Genomic DNA, 20,762 nt, shown 5'->3' on the forward strand with positions numbered 1-20,762 from the left:
GAGATGCAGAAGACCCTAGACCATGACAGTCAGGTACTGGAACTGGTCTTTACTTCCTCAGTAACACAGGGACAGAGATGAGACAGGCAAGAGAGAAAGAGAGAGAAATGGGGACGCCAAGACCTCTTGCTACTGCAAATGGACTCCAAGCTGCCCGCACCACTTGGTGCATCTGGCTTTACATGGGTACTGGGGAACTAAACCCAAGCCTTTAAGCACTGAGCCACGTCTCCAGGCCTCTTAATTGCTTTTTTTTTTTTTTGCAAGTATTTATTTATTTATTTGAAAGGGGGAAAGAGAGAGAGAAAGAGAGAGAGAGAGGGAGAGAACAGACACGCCAGGGCCTCCAGCCACTTGAAACAAACCCCAGACGCATGCGCCACCTTATGCATCTGGCTTATGTAGGTCCTGGGGAATTGAACCTGGGTCCTTTGGCTTTGTAGGCAAGCACCTTAACTGCTAAGCCATCCCTTCAGCCCCTTTAATTTCTTTTTTAAAAGGGAAAAATAAAAGCATGTGATTACAGAAAAAAAGTTATAATGGATTAAAAATAGAAATAGTCAGTAAGTATCCTGATTGTAACCAAACCCTCGGGTAAATTTGAGATAGAAATTTCTATCCTGGGGGCTCGTTCATCACCCTCACCATTGGTGCGTCCATCCTGGGTGTGAGAACTCTCTTACCAAAACAGTCTTGCTCTACGTGTGAACAAGGCATGCAAACATAGCCAAGTAGAAAAACAGGTGAGCAATAGCAAAATGTAAAACGCGGGGAAAGATGGCCTGACTTTCAGTTTCCGTATCATGCCAAGACAAGGTTATGCCTTTGGTGCTTCCTTTCAGAATTCCTACATTTCCAGGGTTCCTCACCAAACCCTCCAAATGCAGGCCCCCAGGAAGAACGGAGAACTGGAAGACTGTTTTCCTCCTCGCAAAGGAAGTGGCTTTTCCTTGCTTCTCCCCTCACCCTCCCCTTTCAACTTTCCTCAACTCCTTGGCTTTGCTCTGGACAGCATTCTTTTTGAGGTGACTGTGGAGAAAATTCAGAGAAAATGTATGACCTTGAATCCTGTTCTCGTATCATGTGATTTGGGACAAGGATCCCCGGGATACAGTTTCCCTCCTCCCCCCTGTGAAAAGTAGAACTTCTTGAGAGGGTCACCAAAGTCCCATCCAGCACTAATGTAGCACTGACTCGTGGTCTCTAAGAGCTTGACAATTTTCTCAGAGATGTATCTTACCCTTTGTTGAACTAGAACCTTCTGAAGGGATTAAAAAAAAAATTAGAGTATCAAGTTTGTATTCCCAAAAGCTGTAAGTTTGGAGCAGTCTTTAGCATATCTCTTCCTTTCCATAATTAAAAATCTTTAGAGATAATTATTATTTAAACCTAATTATTGAACTAGTTCAGAGTTAATTAAGAAACATATTGGCAGTAAGCACTTGCTAATTCCAAGATGACCAAGATTTTAAATATTTAGCTTGTAAATATTATGATTCAGACAAACATAGCTTTATGAACAAGGAAGTCCAAGAGATTAAAATCCAGGGACAGTCAAGTGCAGTTGGGTCATGTTGCGGATTGTGCAATGTGGTGAGCCCATAGTCACTGTTTGAGGCAAGAAATTTCAGCTGGGACACACAGCTCCAATCGGTGGGATGCCCCCAGCTTGCCCTCCAGCGCTGTCCCCTCCTTTGCTCTTTGAAGCACTCTGCCCCTCTGGATGGGCAGCCTCAGCATGTTTTCTGCTGCTGCACTCAGCTGTTCTGATATGGGTACCTTAGCTCCTTGAGTCAAGAGAGTCTCAGATTTGATTAACTGTGCGTTTGAGAGACTTTCAAATGGTTTTCCGTTGCTAGCTGACGTAATCTCAAGTCTTGTTAGAAGAGACACTGGAGTAGCCTGTGCAGAAGGAAGGGACTTTCTGGTGGCTTGCTGTACTCTTGAATCTGGAAGCACACCTCGTGCACCGGCTTCTGTGGTGCTCATGGCTCTTCCCAGCATCCTGCACATCGAGCATTCATGGCCTGCAGTTTCCCAAATCCATCTATGTCTGTCAATCCACCCATCTATCTGTCTGTCATGGCGTTAGGGATCAAGCTAAGGTTTCACACATGGGCATCTCCCGCCCCCTCAAAATGTTAAGTAGTAAGCAAAGTCCCAATGTCTGAGAGATACCACTCTGAGAATAGAGTTCCCCAGCCCACGAAAGGGCAGATATCCAGCAAATGCCTCTGGCAGGTCATCATGCCAACCTGCCTGCCATCCTGTGGACCATGGCCATGTCCTTACGACAAGCTCTGGGTCCCAGCCAGCAGGATGGGGTAAAGGCTCTTCCTTGGGCTCTCTGCATGTTGCCCGATAAGAAAGTAATCCTACAGATGCTATTCTATATCCCCTAGAGTTCTAGGTATCTTTTACCTACTTCTGACAGATGGAAGCAAATTTGTCAGTATCCCAAGCCTACCTTACACTTAATAATCCTTCATATTCAACTTCTCTTGTTCAAATGACTTCATTGTTTCCATTTCTTTCTCCTGACTAATGCGCATCCCAAATTAAACTTTGAGCTAGGGAGATTACTCAATGGTTAAAGGTGCTTGTTTGCAAAGCCTGTCAGGCTGGGTTTAGTTCCCCAGCACCTGTGTAAAGTCAGATGTACAAAATATCAAAGGCATCTGAAATTTGTTTGCAGTGGCAAGAGGCTCTGGCGCACCCATACTCTCTCCCTCCCTCTGAAAATGAATGAATAAACTTTTAAAAATTAAACTATATATATGTATATATATGTGTGTGTGTGTGTGTGTGTGTGCAAATGTATATATGTGTAAATATATGTGTATATGTGTATATATATGTATATGTGTGTGTGTGAGTAAATATATATATGTGTAAATATATGTGTATATATATGTATGTGTGTGTGTGTGTGTGTGTGTGTGTGTGTATGATGGTTCCTATACTCGTGCTGGGTGAGTAGTTTGCATGTAAGCTCTCTTTCATCTTGTATTGTGCTTTACTACATTGCTAGGGCTACCATAACAAAACTCCATTGACTATGTTTCTTAAACTATAGAAACGTATTTATTGGCAGGGTATCATGGTCAACATACATTGTGTGTGTATATAAAATCTGTTACTCCGTACAAAGAATATATGTCAATAGAAATAACACCAAAGGCAGCAGAAAATCACTGGGGCTACTGAAAATAGCAGATCCGAGTTCCGAGAGGTCCTGACTCAGGGAAGTATGCAGCTGAGGCTAGAGAAGAGAACCAGCGTTCTCCTCGGGCTACCACGTGGATGCACACGCACACACCGTGCTCAGACAGTACACAGAACATGCCACACCACACTTAACCTAGACACACACAGCATGTTCATATGCCACACATAACATGCCATGCCACACTTACTGTACACACACACACACACACGCAAAAAAAAAAAAAAAAAAAAAACTAAGGATTGTGTGTTTATAAAACATAATGTGTTGATTACATCCTGTCTTTAAAAATAAGCAATGATGGGGCTGGATCAAAGGATCCAGGTTCAACTCTCCAGAACCCATGTAAGCCAGATGCACAAGGGGGCGCAAGCATCTGGAGTTTGTTTGCCGTGGCTTCTAGAGGCTCTGGCATGCCCATTCTCTCTCTTTCTCTCCCTCAAATAAATAAAATCTATTAAAATATAAATTAAAGTAAAATAAAATAAAAGCAAAAGATAAATGTGTCTATTTCATACTTCTACAATAGGCTGGAAGTCCAAGGTCAAGGTATCAAGAGGTTTGGTTTCCTCTGTCCTGGTCTGGCTGGTTTCTGCTTTCTTACCATGTCTTCTCTATGCACACACATCCTTGATACCTTTCTACCTCTCACAATTACTTCTCTATAAGGACACTGGTCAGATTAGATTGGCACCTACAGTTATGACATCTTTATACCTTAATTGCCTCTTTAAAGGCCTTTTCTCCAACTAGTCACATTCCAAGGTACTAAGGGTTAGAGTTTCGACATCTGAATGTGAATAGCATGGTAGTTCTTGTTTTCTAACATTGATATTAAATGTGTAGAAGTGACTGGGTTAGTGACAAGATCACCAGATTCAGCTGTGGCAGAACTGACTTAAGATCCCGTTCCACTACTTACCAGGGAGGCAAGTATTTTACCCTCACACCTCTCCCTTTCCTCATCGGGTAGAGTGTTACAAAGGAGCACTGTGAGCATGCAAACAGAAGTACTTTCAAGCCTGTGCAAGACGAAAATGAGATACTTGGTAGGTGCATGAAATCACACATTAAAAAAAGTTCCCATTACTTTTCATACTTGATACTTATTAAAAGGCAGCTGCTAACCTATTAAATAGGTGCTAAGTATAAATGATTTGTATAGCCAAAAAAAAAAATATCTCTTGGGTTTATTAGATGTAGAAAAAATTTATCCTGCCTCACAGCTGTCTCTGCAAATACCAAAACAAACCTAATCAAAGGCAAATTTTATACTCTTTTAGCATTTCTTTTGTTGTCTCTTTCTCTGCAAAAAAAGTATGTTGAAAACCTTGTGAATTCATTGAATTGACCTACCCATACTTTTTGGAAAGGAGAGAAATTACCTAGCCTTTAGAATGACAGCCAGCAAATTCTTTTGGTAGTTACTATATTCCCTGGTAGAAGGACAAGAAACTAGCCTGCTTGGTGCTCATTTTAGCAGGTATTGCCACAGTAATTCCTTGCTTATAATCTTTTTGCACAGTGAAAAACTAAGGCATCAGGTGACTTCATCCTGTTCAGGTCTCAAAGGAAATGGAAGCTCTTGTTTATTCAAGAGTTTTACAATACAAGGCACACTGCACACATCTCATGTGATCCTCACCACGTCCCTAGGCAGCAAAGATTATTGCTCAACCCATCTTACAGGAAAGGAAACTGAAACGGTCATTTGACTCGTGAATCCTAGACCTGAGACTAGAACATAGGCTGCCTCCTCTCCTCCACTATGGCCTCTTTCCCCTCCTGTGTTATTGCTGATTCCTAATAGCCTCAATTCAGATAGGCTACTAGGAGTGTAATTGTCACTAGGTCAAAGCAATTAGCAGAGTTCGAATTAATAAAAATTCTCCAGTGATTAGTGATGTAACAGTTCTCAAGCTACATTGTGGGTATTGAAAGTTAAATACTGGATTAAAAATATATGTTATTTGGCAAATATTCAACCATATGCTGTAAAACCACCAATTGGCCATCTGCCTCGTGCATAGGTAAGCATTATCGTCAGTGATGCTTGATCTGTTGCCCTCTCTGCTTCTCCCTTGCCATCTGTGTGTGCATTCACTTAATCCACAAGCAAACTGTGTCCACATATTTATCTAGTAAGAGAAAGTACAGTTCTGATAACTATTTGTTTTAGTTTCTAAACTTTATGGCAGATTCAACATGTAAGAAGTGGTGTGCATTTAATTTTATTATTTTTGTTAATATTATTAAGATGTTGTGGTACTATGGAGTAAGACCTGGTCTTTGTGCATGCTAGGCAAGTACTCTACCACTGTACTGAACTAAATCATCAGCCTGTACTGTCATTCTGACAGACCTTAAATTTGCTATCTTCCTCCCTTACCCTCTGGACTTTGTTAGTATCATTATATTTAATATCCTTTTAAGATTGTGCTAGATCTTTTAAAACCTTTAAGTTAGCTTTTCACAAGCTTTGCATTGACATCTTGTTGGAAACTAGATCTTACCTCAAAAGGAAAACAAAAACTCCAATCAAACTTTACTGAAAATGATGAGGCAGGTCATAAGGCTCAAAGAGGAAATGAATGATACTGTTGTTTGATTTGGGGAGGGGAGAAGGGCCATTCAGCCCTTCCTTCATAAACAGTTTGCAATCCAGATATTTCAGTACTGGGCTTTACATTCTGCTGAGTATGTTCTTTGAAAGCAGAAATTATACTCATTTTTTTCTCTTATTCCATATCTTATCTCAACTGCCTTCATGTGAACCATCATACCCACCCCTGCTTGGACCATCACAGTATCCTCTAGAAGAACCACCCTCTTCAACATGAACTTCTGTGCACACTGAAAAGAACTGTCTTCCTGGTACATTCCTATTTGATGCTGGATGACACCAAAAATACCATACTGACTCCGTCACTGACAATAAAAACCTTGTCAAACTTGGCCCAAGCCAAATACCTTCTTAGCCATGTTTCCTGTCATCTCTATTCTTTCCCTGCCCCTACACCATGAAACAGTGACAGGAATACACAGGATGATGAGATAGTGAAGTCCACGCAGTGGGGTAGTGTTTAGAGGAGGCCCCTTTGAGCAAGCGGAATCTGTACTGGGCTATTTAGAGCTGTCTAGATGGTAAAGCAGGGAAGGAAGATGGAAGCTCACATGCACAGAACAGACTGGCATTTTAACAGAATGTAACAGAGACCCCTGTGCCTGCTGCTTGGTGAGGATGAGAGTTGCAAGTAAGGGAGAGGGCAGATCTTGGAGGTCGTCCTTGAAAATGGCCATGGTGAGCCTCGAACACTGTTGAAGATGGAGGGATGATGTGTAAAGATTATCCTGGCTTCTGGGTCTGGTACACTGCAAGGAGTCCACTTCCAAATAACTGTGTTTCCCAGCTACCTTGTTGAACACTATCTGCACAAAGGAAGGATTGTTTCTTTCTCAGCAAGTTGTGCAGAGGATGTAATATTTTTTCTTGGGTGTGTATTTTGAAGTTAAGGTACTTTGTTGGAACTATGCAGTTTTGGTGATATTCTTCTCAATAGAGTCATCATCCATTACTAATGACTTATAATGCAAAATTAAACATGTACTTACTAAGCATGCCACTTGGTATGAAGGACAAAGAGACAAATGAAAGTGACTCGACCTGAGAGGCTGACAGTCTAGTAGGGAAGAATTGTTATTGGTGCTTGCCCATGCTTAAGGCTGTGTTGGTGTATCATCTTCCATGTACTTTAGTACTTGATGGTATTATGACATAATTTTTACACCTTAAATTACACTGTAACTATCAGGTGACATCTGCTCATAGCCCAAGCTTTTGCTATTATTCCTAATTTAATCTGTGCAATTGGCTCCCCCTCCCCCATACTTAGCCTCAAGGATGATATCATCTTTGATGATGTTTCTAAGGCTAGGTATAAAAGTCTAATATTAGCTACAAAAAAAATCTCAGGGGTCCTGTCATAGAAATCTTATTTTTATATATGATAAACAATTAGGGTCAATTAAATGATTCCAGGAGTGGGGTGACTGGTAATATCATGATGAGCGGATAGATTTCTCACTGGTTGGGAGAAACGATGGTGCTGACCAACTTTCATCGATTTCTTTAAGGGAGGACTGTATTTTGGCTTGAGGGTAGATGGGAGTTTCAAGAACTTTGGAAATTCTGAGGGATATGCTTCATAGTTAAAGAAAACAGTTGCTTATTTTTGAGGAGAGTACTCAGTCTCCTAGCCACAACCACATTTGTTGCATTTGGCTCCAGCTGAGAAAATTAAAATCTTGTGTTTGTCAGCAGTGAGGCTGGAAGGCCTATGGCCAAAGTTTAAATATTCAGAAATCATCCAGTGGTTTGCTTTTATTGTTCATAAACTCGGCAGAAACAAACCATCTGAGTAATTCCAGATGTTGAATCAACATGACTGCACTTCACAGACCTACATGTTAAAAGTAAATTATAGCCCCCCCCCAAAATATGCTGAGAAGATTTTCATGTTCTTTTCTATTTAGATTTTATGTTTATTTATTTATTTATTAGAGACAGAGAAAGGAAGAGAGAGATAGTGAGAATGGGAATGCCAGGGCCTCTAGCCACCGCAAACAAACTCCAGACACATGTGCCACCATGTGCATCTGGCTTATGTGGAACTTGGAGAATCGAACTGGGGTCCTTAGGATTTGCAGGCATGCACCTTAACTGCTAAGCCATTTCTCCAGCCTAATACTTTCATTCTTAAAACATGCTACTAAGCTCAGGACCTACAGCTTTGGAGATGGTGTGACTAGGTGATGGTTAACTTTTTTGGCCAAGTGAAGCTTTATGTTGCAGTCCTCTCCTCCGTGCTCTTTGTGTAGCAGAAATTCTAGTTCTAGAGGACAGAGCTGATTTTAGATAGCAAGACTCTCTGAAATTTTAACAGAGTAACTTAAAAGAAACCTAGTAAAGAAAAGTTTCTCCACATTGGCATAAATGTTAGACAACGCAGAGATATAAGTGTGGTTTGCAGTTATTAAAGACTATTCCCTTTCTCTGGTATTTTGGAAATGAATCCTGACATTATTCTAGGCACCTTGCTTTGTGAATTGGCTATCAAACGTGACATTACAAGGTAGTAACTAATATGACTTGAATGGGCCCAGGGCCAGGAAGTTGGAATTTGTTGTCATAAATCTTAAAACTACTGAAGGTGTCTTATGTTCAAGCTTATCAGGCACAGCCAAAAAGTGAAAGTTCTGATATATAAGATGCCTACCTTGCTATAACACATAGCCTTACTGAGTGGCAAAGTATTTTTATAGCTACTGGCTAGAATCCAAACAGAGATTCAGTGTTCTCTACACAAGACATTTCAGTGGAATGACCCAAGTTATTCAAAGTAAGACTGACTCATAAATCTGGGGTTGGAAGAACAACATTATATTCTTTGTCCTAACCATGACATTATGATGGTCAGTGAATGGACACATCTCCATTATTTGCACATGGTTTTGCTCCATTGTCAACTGAGGAGTCATTGCAATGATCAGATAATTTCACATACTGTGTAGAAGCTGAAATCTCAGACTCAGTGAGAGATGATATGCCAAGCGCAGGGGTAAGGGACTTACCACCATCATCTATCTAAGGCTCTCAAGTAACATTATGAAAGAAGTGCTCCTGACAAATGAAAAAACTCAAGTACTGAGCAGACTGATCATGGAAACAAAGCTGAGGAGTCCCACAGCCTCAGTCTCCTGTTTGCATTGCATACTCAAGGGCTCTTTGACAATCCTTTTTTTTTTCAATCTTCAGCATTTTGAAATATTAAAGATACATAAAAATGGCCATGCATGGTGGCACACACCTTTAATCCCAGGACTTGGGAGGCAGGAGGTAGGAGGATCGCCACAAGTTTGAGGCCACCCTGAGACTACAGAGTGAATTCCAGAACAGCCTGGGCTACAGTGAAACCCTACCTTGAAAAACCAAAAAAGAAAGAAAGCAATAAAGAGAGATATATATAAATATTCCAAGAATAATGGGGATTATCTTATGTAGCTACCCTCTACGTTTAAAGGATAAGTGTTCTCAGCACAGTTATGCCATCTTGCCCACCTTCCTCATTTGCCTTCCCTGGCCTTCCTCACCACTGAGGTGATGTAACCGTAGCTGGATACTTCACACATCACTATATCCTGTGTTTAAAGATGTTATATTGTACCATTTTGGATTTTTTTGAGACAGGGTCTCATGTTGCCCAATATAGCTTTGAACTCAATTAAAGCCAAGAATGACCTTGAACTCTTGATTTTCCTATCTTTGCTTGCTGAGTGCTTGGATTACAGTGGCATGAACCACTGTGTTAGACACTTTTCTCTTTGCTGTGACAAAATACCTGACAAAAGCAACCTAAGGAAGGAAGGGTTTGTCTTGATCCAGTGAAGGAAAAGCTCATCATAGAGGGAGACATGGCAGCCAATCACACTGCATCCACAGTCAGAAAGCATCTTTTGGGTCTTTAGAAAGGGATGGAGGTTAGTTTCTGTCTTTTCCTTGCATCAGGAATTTCCTTGATCATGAGGATCATTTAAACACAGAAAATTCCATATTGCTTTGCTTTCCATGAAGGAGTAGTTCCACCGGAATGAAGATGAGTCGTTTGAAGAAAACTAATAAATTAAATTTTTAAAAAACAGTGAAAAAAAAGTAAAAGTTTATTGGTTAAGGTTTTTCACCAAATATTTTGACTAACTACAGTCTGTTGGGCTTGCCTCAAAAAATAAATTAATTAATAAATTAATTAATTAATGAAAAAAAGATGAGTAGTTTGGGAGAAATATAGTTCTTCTGTGTTTCTCATTTAAATTTAAGTTTTTCATTTAAAACATTAACAACATGATAAAACTCAAATCAGACTGTGGTTTAACACAGTGCACTCCCCTGTCAAGGGGCACACATCCCAGACCCCAGTGGATAGACCTCAACTTTGTAATGCTGTGTTTCTCTCTACACATGTGTACATACATGCCTCTTCTATCTTAGGTACCCACATATCATGCATTGGCCCAGAACTGTTGTACTTAAGATGTAACAATAAAAAAAAGTAGTGTGAATTTCTTTTCTCTTTGCATTATTTCATGAATAGGAGATTCGTTCCTTCTGCAGATCCCAGAGACTTCAACATATAATTCTATCCTTACCTTAACAAATCTAGAATGCTTACCTTCTCGCAGAAAGGAAACACAGCATTCTGAATTGTCCAGATCGCCAGGCTTGGGTTTTGGAGCCATAATTAGATTGGATAAGAGCTACCTAAGTACCAGTGCTGGGTTTGATAACGGAGAGGGTGACTGGGGGTCTCTCGGGTGGGGTGCACATACATCACAGGTGCTCTACACAAAGAGATGATCCACCCAGGCAGGGCATAAGAGTTCATCGTTGTATTTGGAATTGCATGCTATTTGAAATTCCGTAGGATGCTTACAGTCCTGTAGCCTGTTAGAGCGCGCTGGCAATGTGGTTTCCCCCCGAGCCCAGAGGCGCTGTGCTCCATCTTCTCACTACATCACTGCTGAACCTTTGAACATCTTATCGAATGCAGCTGTGCTGTACATGGTGGGATGGGATGTTGAGTGATATCATGATTTCTACCCATTGGTACCCATGACAATGGCGCCCAGCCATTGTCCCTCTCCTTAGGTGTCACAGCAGGGAAAAAAAATCTCCTAAACATTGTGAAGTAACCCTGCTTAAAAATCTTGGCTTTGCCGGGCATGGTGGTGCACACCTTTAATCCCAGCACTCGGGAGGCAGAGCTAGGAGGATCGCCGTGAGTTCGAGGCAACCCTGAGACTAAATAGTGAATTCCAGGTCAGCCTGGGCTGGAGTAAGACCCTACCTCGAAAAACAAACAAACAAAAAAATATCTTGGCTTTACTTAGGAAACTTTTTTTTTTTTTTCCGCATATACTTTCACAAGAAAATGAGACCTTTGTGCTTCTGTTAGAGGTCACAAGGATAGCTCCCTACACCCTGCCCCCACCCTTCTGTTGGCTCAAGCACAAGGTCTTAAGGGATCCTGGATTTTAAAAAAAAAATGTACAGTTCTACCCATTCTTGAATGTATTAGACATATAGAGTGGTATTGGAATAGACATATTTCCTACTCTTAAAAAAACAATCTGAAACTTATTTCAGAAGGAGAAATGTACATGAAATCCCCCCAAAGAACACAGTGCGTGCAGTGTCGGCCCTTACTGAGTGCCAGATAGAGCCGCACTTTACCCACGAAGGTAATTCATTACAGTAAAGCGTTCACGGGTCTTAGTGTATTTAAGCCTCTGGGGCTAACGCAGCACATTTCTGGATATTATGTGTTTTGACGAACAAGCCGACTGCCGGTGCACTGGAAAAGTGATAGGAATCAGCGCTGGGCTTAATCTCGGCTTTCTGTGGGGTGTAGACTGATGTGATGATGTCAGCGCGGTATCCTGTAACTGGCTGAAGGTCGGGTTCTGTGCTCATCTACGTGGGATTTGAAACTTTCAGACTTGCTGGAGAGAAATGGTCAGCAGATCGGAGCTCGGCTGTCCCGCCCCTCCACCACCACAGCAACAGAACAAAGAAATCCATCTTTAAACGAACTCCAAACCTCAGCGGCTTCGGCTTTGGCCACATGAATTATTTGAGTTATTGAGGCTGGCTCCAGTGTCACGCCGAGTATGTTGCCTTAATGTATTTATTTAACCCAGATTGCTATGGGGCCGGCAAACCCACCTCAGCACGCGAAGGCCTGCGACAAAGAGAACATTCAGAGCAGATCCCGGGGAGCAAACTGTCAGGGCTCTGGGAAGGGAACGGTTCTACAAGGCCAGCACAATGTCAGGCTTTCTTTCGGCTTCCTCTCAGACCGCACTCGGTCACAGTGTAAGCTGCTTCCCCCTGAACAGACCCAGCCGATGGCAGATCTGGGCAGAGCACGCTGCTCGGGGGTCTCATGACAGGTTCTATATGAGGATGAGTCTTCCACACTTTCCAGCTCCCCAGCTAGACCCAGTATGCAGGGAGTTGGCCTCAGCAGAGAGAGAGAGAGAGAGTACAGGGCCAATTGTCCACGCTGCATTAATGGATGTACACAGCAGTCTGGTCCAAGTCGCAGGCAAACCTCACCCCGCATCTGGGAAGGGAGACTCTGGTGTCCTTGTACCTGGCCCGTAGGTGCCAAGTCATCTCATTATGATGACTATACAGATGACGAACGCAGCTGGGGGCCCAGACAAGGATTAGGGTCATGTCAGCTAATGGTACGCAGTTTGCTTTACTCCTGGTTGGTAGATCTGGACATTAGAAAACAGGTCCATGGCTTTGAATGGACACCGAGGCCCAGCTAACATGCAAGATAGCCTCATCTTTTCCTCATATCCAATGGAAATGCCACCCACACCATTCATACAGCTGATCAGGGATCTCTCCACTGCAAATGAAAACCTCAGTAGCGGAAGCCAGTAAGCTAGGAAGGGCCTATAAAGGGAATATAAAGGAAGGGAGGGGACACTTAATAGTATGGTATTGTATATATGTAAGTAGAAGAACAGATTAATGGGGGTGGAAAGGCCTAAGTGAAGTCAGGGGAAGAGATAGAGTAAAGGAAAGGTGGGGGAGGGCTAATTAAAATCTAAGAAGAGTAAGTGACACTCCACCTCTAAAAAGAAAAAAAAATCTAAGAGGGTATGAATAAATCATATGTAAACCTACTTTTCTGGACAATGGAGCACCCAGAAGCCATATATGGTTACGAGAAAATTTTCAGTTCCGGGGGTGGGATACCTTCCAGTGAGTTCTTGGCCAGGGAGGTCACTGATGCCCCCAAAACATTACAGGCTATTGCTGAGGCTCTTGGTTTCTCATCAGGAATAGATGGTTGGACCCTATTGCTGAAGACTTGATGTACTTGGGCTGCAAGGTCACCAAGAATTCAGCTTGGGCTGAGATGAAAACCTCCATGTAGGCCAGCTGACAGAAAGCTGGTAAAACCTATGCTGCATGAACTTTGATGGGAAAGAGAGAGAAAGCACCAAGGTAGACACTCAACAAAGGGCACTACAAGCCTTAAATTTTGCCAGCCAGGCCAAATGAGCCAACAGATACAATAGTGGCATGTCTATTATGGGAGAAACCAAATGCTCTCTAATTGGAATGGAGGCCCACTCTATGGGAGGGAGTACATGCCTGATACTGAAAACCTATGATGGGTAGTCATGAGCCCTAGAAATGTAACATCTGTTGGTATCTGGCTAAATGTATATACTATGCTCACCAAACTGCCCAGTAAGCACTTCTCTTAATGTTCATACCCATATATTAATGCTACTCTCACTTTTGGTGGAGAACCTTTTCTTTTCAGACGGCAGTGAAATTAAGATGACTCCAAAGGCACTATGGTGCTGAGAAGAAGTGACAGAGGAGTGCTCAGCACTGCAATATCTCTATCCCACCTTCCAAGGCTCAGGGTCTAATGTGGAAGACGTGGTGGCAAGAACGTAAGAGCCAAAGGAAGGGTAGGTCTCCTTACAACGTGCTCCTCCAGACACAAAATGGCCCGAATATCCATGACCTCACAGTGCCTGACACTACCTACACAAGACCATCATCATAGGAGGAAAAGATAATGACAGCAAAATAAAAGAAAGACTGAGAGGGGGAAGAGGTATGATGGACAGTGGAGTTGCAAAGGGGAAAGTGGGGGGAGGGAGGGAATTACCATGGGAAATTGTCTGTAATTATAGAAGTTGTCAATAAATTTTTTTAATAAGTTAGAAAAAAAGAAAAACACTACCACACATGTGTGAGTCCTTTCGTTATTGACTTATTCAGTCCTCACAGCTGTGAGGTGAGGATCATCATTACCTCTGGGTTAGAGATGAGGAGAGGGAATCCCAGATTGATGAGGCACTTTTAGTGGATACGTTGTGCCCATCTCACTGCCCTCTAAATCTTTACGTCTGTGCCCGCCGAGGAGTGCCGCTCTCACCTTTGTTAGGGAAGCAGTGTCATGCAGGTGGCAGTAACGACCAGGGAGGGTCAAAACTTGTCAACACTAAGTGAGACATCTCTATCACCACCCCTCACCGTGGCTCAGAGAACATTCCAGAAGAGGGGATAGAAAGCATGCAAGAGCCAGAGGATGGAGGGGAGAGCTGTGGGACACGGTCTTCTGGACGTGACATAGCTGTCGCATGACCTACACAAGACTTGCACACTATTGGGCTCATTAACAGTCTGTCATGGCTGGTGGAGGAGAGGAGAAAAGAACAGTGATTAGTTGGAAAGAAAAGTGGATTTAGTTGAAGGGGATGAGGACACAGGGAGAGTAATGGGAGGGGATTTTGGTCAAAATCATTATATAAATGTTTGAAAATTGTCCATAAGAGATTTTTAAAATGAAAGAAATGAGGCCACGTGCCTCCAGGTCGCTAATGGACACCGAGGTCTTCAGTCACAGCTGGGGTTTGAACTCACACCATGAGCTGGAGCACTCATGCTCTGGCAAATGGGGAAATGTGCTGGCTCAGGGGCTACTCTGGACATGGGGTCAGGAAAGCCAAGGGCAGATTTGGACACAAGGGTGACCCCCAGGCACAAAGGAGGAGCTGTGGGGACTTTATCCTACTTGCTTTCCATTGTATCGCTCTCAACCCTACTTCTCCTTGGAAGGGGTCTCACTCCTGTGGGCAGCAAGCCAACCCTCACTGAGGCAGTGTGGTCATGGCTGATGGAAGCTCCTCTTCCTGGTTCTTCTGACCTCCATCCCCCTGCCTCCTGTACTGGATGGTGGCATCAAGGGTCCCCGTTCTGCACGGCTTCCTGTCTTCATGACCCTCTCCACGTGACCTTGCCGTCAATGCTACAAGTCTGCTTCTCCGTCTGTTGATTTTGGTTCAGCCATGTGATTGCCCCTTTCCTCGGGGGATGCTAACAGGCGTGACACATGCATGCTGAAAATGGAAGAAGCCTTTTCATGTTGCTGCTATCACTCCTGGAGCTTTGCTGGCTCACAGGAACATTCCAGGCTGGTATGCTGAAGTTTGACAGACCTGGAGGGGTCATCAGAGCCACGACACCTCAGTGGCCTCTCTATAGCAGCCAGCTGGGAGAGGACCCACCAAGAGCAAAAGAATGGCTCGCCGTAGATTAAAACTACATTGAGATTCCATCTCACTCCTGTCAGATTGGATACCCTTATGAAAACAAATGATCATAAATGCTGGCAGGGATGTGGAAAAAGAGGAACTTTCCTACACTCTTGGTGGGAATGCAATCTGGTCCAGCCATTGTGGAAATCAGTGTGGAGGTGCCTAAGACAGCTAAAAATTGATCTACCATATGACCCAGCTATAGCACTCCTAGGCATATATCCTAAGGACTCATCCCATTTCCTTAGAAGTATGTGCTCAACCATGCTTATTGCTGCTCAATTCATAATAGCTGGGAAATGGAAGAATGGCTCACCAAAGCACAGGCAACTTGCAGGCCCATGAGCTAGAATAATGCCCCTGCACTTGATGAGGTCTGAGCTGCAGCAGAACCCAATGTACCCAAAGAGACAAGGCTAGACCCTAACTAGGACCTGGCAGAGGCAGGAAGTTGGCTTCAGAGGAGAGGGAGTAGAGGCTCCTGGACAGCACTATGAGAAGAAAGCACAATAGTTTCATGGTCCCTAATACTTAGTCTTCTTATTCTTTTCTCTTTATTATTTTTCATTTTTTAAAATATTTTATTTTCATTTATTTAGTTGAGAGAAATAGATACATAAATAGGCAGGTAGAGAGAAAGAGAGATAATGAGCTCGCTAGGGCCTCCAAGCCCTGTAAATGAACTCCAGATGCATGCGCCACCTTGTGCATGTGGCTAACGTGGGTCCTGGGGATTCGAACCTGGGTCCTTTGGCTTTGCAGGCAAATGCCTTAACTGCTAAGCCATCTCTCCAGCCTCTTTTCAGGTATTCTTTAAGTAGGGTCTTGCTCTAGCACAGGCTGACCTAGAATTCACTATGTAGTCTCAGGGTAGCCTTGAACTCACTGTGATTCTCCTTCCTCTGCCTCCCGAATGCTGGGATTAAAGGTGTGCAAACCACACCCCGCTTCTCTTTTGCCATCTTTTCTCGTATGTACGCATGTATGTATGTATGTATGTATGTATGTATGATGTAGTACATATTTACAAACACAGTAATCCCAGCTGGTTTCAAATTTTCAGCAATCTCCCTGCTTCCATTTCTCAAGTACTGCTATGTCAGACCTGAGCCACGAGGCCCACCTGACTTTTTCTTTTATTGTAGGGCTCTTCCTGAGGAAATGGCATGTTTTACCACGTGGAATCCTTTCTGTGGTACACCATATGAAGCTCTCTTAGATTGAAAAGCCATAAATACCTTTGATTTTCCTGAGTATGTATTTTCCTTACAGATGGTGTTCCATTTGCTGGTTGATGACTTTTTTTTTTTTTTTTTTTGCTTTGACTTCTAAGAACCTTAAGGTCAACTTTATGGACCAAAATCACCATAGGTATGTATACACATACATACACACACACACACACACACACACACACACAGGGGTGTGTGTGTGTGTGTGTGTGTCTTATTTTATCTTCCTGTGTTATTTCTATGTCCAGTTCTCTTGATGTGAAAACCTTTCCCCTTATCTTTTCAAGTTCCATGAGCCTGTGAAACAGCCCCAAGTTCTCTGTGGGATGATGAGGCTATAAGGATGCCATCAATAATGATAAGCATCTCTTGTGCTTTACGTGATTGGCTGCTGAGAATGAGCTCAAAACCAGCAGATGTCATTCCTTTGTCATCCTGAGAACTATGCTTTCTTAACACTAAACAGGTGGCTAAAAAACTCAATTTCATAACAGACAAATGAACATGAAGTTAGTATTGATCAAAAAGGCTCATTATCAGACGAGGAAGACAGTTCAGTTGGTAAAGTGCTTGTCTCACAAGCCTGAACTTGATCCCTGGAACCCATGAAATAATTCCAGGCATGGTGACACACACCTGTCATCCCAGCACTGGAGAGACAGAGGCAGGAGGACCCCCAGGGCTCATTGGCCAGCCAGAATAGCGCAATTACTGAGTTCTAGGCCAACAAGAGACCCTGTTTCAGAAAAATATGGATAGCATACCTAAGAAATCACCCAATGTTGTCTCTGATCTCCATGTGCATGTGCATACGTGCATGGGCACCTACGTGCACACACACACACATGAACTTGCATACACACACTCATGCACACTATACACAAATAATAATTAACAATAAAGAATATACCTGTTGTATTTTAAAGGACGATCGTCCATGTTGGGCATGGAGAAGCCGGTCATGATCGGTGTAGGAGAACAGACTGGCACATCAGCCATAAAAACATAACAACAAGCCATGTGCCCATCCCACAATACGTGCATCCTTTGGCCAGCACATTTTGGAATTTGTTTAATTTTATGTATTACAATTAAAGAATTTTAATTTAAATTTTAAATGTAACGTTAACTTAGTGAAGTTTCACTTCTGAGAGAATTTCCTATTGCTGTACTATAGATATGCAATCATATATGTATAAGGAAATGTATTATGGATTGTCAGCATGGAAGCACATATTTGGAAAGAGCTGGACCGTGCCTGCATGGGGGAGCAGAGAAGCTGTGGAACAAGGTAGGAAACAGCTGTTGAGAAGTGAGAGAAGCATGTGCTGGAGCCCATGCGGAGGTCTTTGGGGCACAGCGCTGAGCAGAGGAAAGCAAGCACACAGTGACGTGTGACGTCCTGCGCCTTCGGTGGGGCACTGCACTGGAGACAGGCGTATGTTCCTGGGTGTGTACAAAAGACCTCTGAGGAAGACTCAGGAAACCTGGGGACAGCTGCTGGTTCTATAGCTGAAAGCCAGGTGTGGTAGAGCTTTGCATTTTATCCTTTTGTGATTTTTAAATTCTGTGCCATCTTTGTGTGTGACATAGTTAAAAAAAATGGGAAACATAAATGATTTTTTTTTTTTTACTGGATTGTTGCATAAGAAATGACCAGAATTGTTTCTTAGTGAGAGAGAAGACAAATCTAACTCCTCTAACAATTTTCCATGTTAAGGCAATTGTGCCATTTACTAAATTATAGCCCGAAGTTCTGTAAGAATTAGTTAATACCCATGTTCTCCAAAGCATGGCTGTGGCCAAACAACATGGCTATATCTATCTACAGCAGCCATCACTGGATGAGACACCTCATCAATCCAGCACAACCAATATTTGCTGAGGACCTCCTAGGAGACAGGTCTTTTATCAGGAGCTAGAAAGAGAAACCCTCCTAAGACTGTCTTTGTCCTCTGGTGAATAACGCGCCGTGATGAACTCTGGTATCCCCCAAAGACAGGAGCAGCTGGAGTCCAGTCATCTCTGTGTGTGGAGCATCTAGCACATAGTAGAAACTTCGAGAATGTTTGAGTGGGTGAATGAGTGAGTATCATATTGAACACATATGCAAGAGGCAATTCTAGGGTGGGAGGGTGACGAGGAGGTGACAAACTGGGTCCTCACTCAAGTCTCCAGCGTCGTTCCCTGGTTCCAAGACTCTCTCCATATGATTACCCAATGGACATGAGGAGTACCTGAAGATATAGCACAAAGATGACTCCACAGTTTTCTGGAAAGAACACAAATTACATGGCCAGAAAGACTTGTGTTAGAAAAAGCGAATCTACAGTGACGTGACTAGGAAATGCTACATCTCTCAATGTCAGCCTTTTCATTTATGAATGAGAAATCATCAGACTTACCTTACAACTTAATTGTGTCAGGAATCTGATTCCCTGATCAAGTAACAAGTCATTGTGGTTGCCTACATACAGAATAGTGCATGCATGAAGTTGAACCCAGTGGGTAGGAAGTGGTTGGTGTTCAAGCATGGCACCACTTGAGGTTGGGAAGCCTCTCTACCCTGTCTCCAAGCTCCTTCCTTCTTGTCTTCTTTGTGACCCCCGCTATGCGTAAATACAGGAGGCGGGGCTTGTCTTTTCCGATCTCCAGAACGCAGAGCAGCATTAGGCACGTGGGAGGGACTAAAAATCATGTTGGTGGGATGAGTGGTCTGGATGTTGAATGAGGTATGAGAACTAATTCCTATAGGAAAGTTGTCATTTTTATTCATGTTTATTTAATGAGTTCCACAGAGATGATGGAGTATCATGCATGTTTACCCTCTACTGGAGCTACATGAGGACAAAAAAGTCCCTCCTGGGTCTTCTGGGAAATTGAAGACGTATGAAAAAGCATCCGATATACAATGCAGAGTCAGAGCTGAAAGGAGCCATTGGAGTGATTTTTTTTTTTTCCTGAGGTAGAATCTCACTCTAGCCCAGGCTGACCTGGAATTCACAATGTAGTTTCAGGGTGGCCTCGAACTCTTGGTGATCCTCCTACCTCTGCCTTCTAAGTTTTTGGATTAAAGGTGTGTGCCACCATGCCTGGCTGTAATTGGCTTTTTTTTTAGTGAATGTTTTCCAGAAGCAATATTCTCAGGCTCATCCCAAAGGCTGCACCAGACTTTCTGGGATGGTTCTTGAAAAGCCTTTGTTCAGGTGAGAGGTCTTCACTGGCAGGAAGTGATTGTTCTTTTCCTTTCTTCTCCAAGTGCAGAATGAAAAAGCTAGCCCCACTCCTCTTGGGAGATTTACATGCAGTCATGCCGATCATGATCACATCACATCTACAGTGGCTGACTGAGTGGCTGCCTCTGCGCGGATCCCCGGGAAGACCCATCCTGTCTCCTCTACCTCAGAAACCCACGACTTCACAAGGTATGGTTGAAACTATTTATTTTTAAAGCACCTTGTGCCACTCTTGTATTTATATCAAAATGTACAATCAGGGGCCAGAGAGATTGCTCAGTGGTTAAGGTGCTTACCTGCAAAGCCTAATGACATGGGTTTGATTCCCCAGTACCCATGTAAAGCCAGATGCATAAAGTGGTGCACACATCTGGAGTTCATTTGTAGTGGCTAGAGGCCTGGGTGTACTCATTCTCTCATTCTCTCTCTCTCTCTCTCATTTCTCTTCTCTCTCTGCTGGCAATTAAATAAATAAAAATATTTTAATGTACAATCACAAACTGAGAATGAGCATTTGTCATTGGATAAATAAATGTGCACCTATAATTCATGGGGTCAGGCCACAGGCCCAGGCCCAACTCTGACTTTTGCTGGTCATCATTGTTGCCAGGTGAAGGCCAGGTGAAGAAGAGACAAAGAAGCTTTGATAGGAGGAGGATGAGATTTTGCTTTATAGATGGTTTTTCTAGGATCCAGGCAAGAATCTTCTGGAAAGTTCTAGAAGGCTGCTGTGACATAGTTATGCGGATAAAGCAAGACTTCCCTTTGATGACCAGCTGCCTCAACAATTAGGTTTCACTACAGAGATGAAAGGTGAAACTTTGCCTAGGTCACTTGACAGCTCTTGATAACTGTGAGCAAAAACTCAGGATA

Source organism: Jaculus jaculus, chromosome 1 (genome assembly GCF_020740685.1).
Source record: "Jaculus jaculus isolate mJacJac1 chromosome 1, mJacJac1.mat.Y.cur, whole genome shotgun sequence".
NCBI classification, from domain to species: domain Eukaryota; kingdom Metazoa; phylum Chordata; class Mammalia; order Rodentia; family Dipodidae; genus Jaculus; species Jaculus jaculus.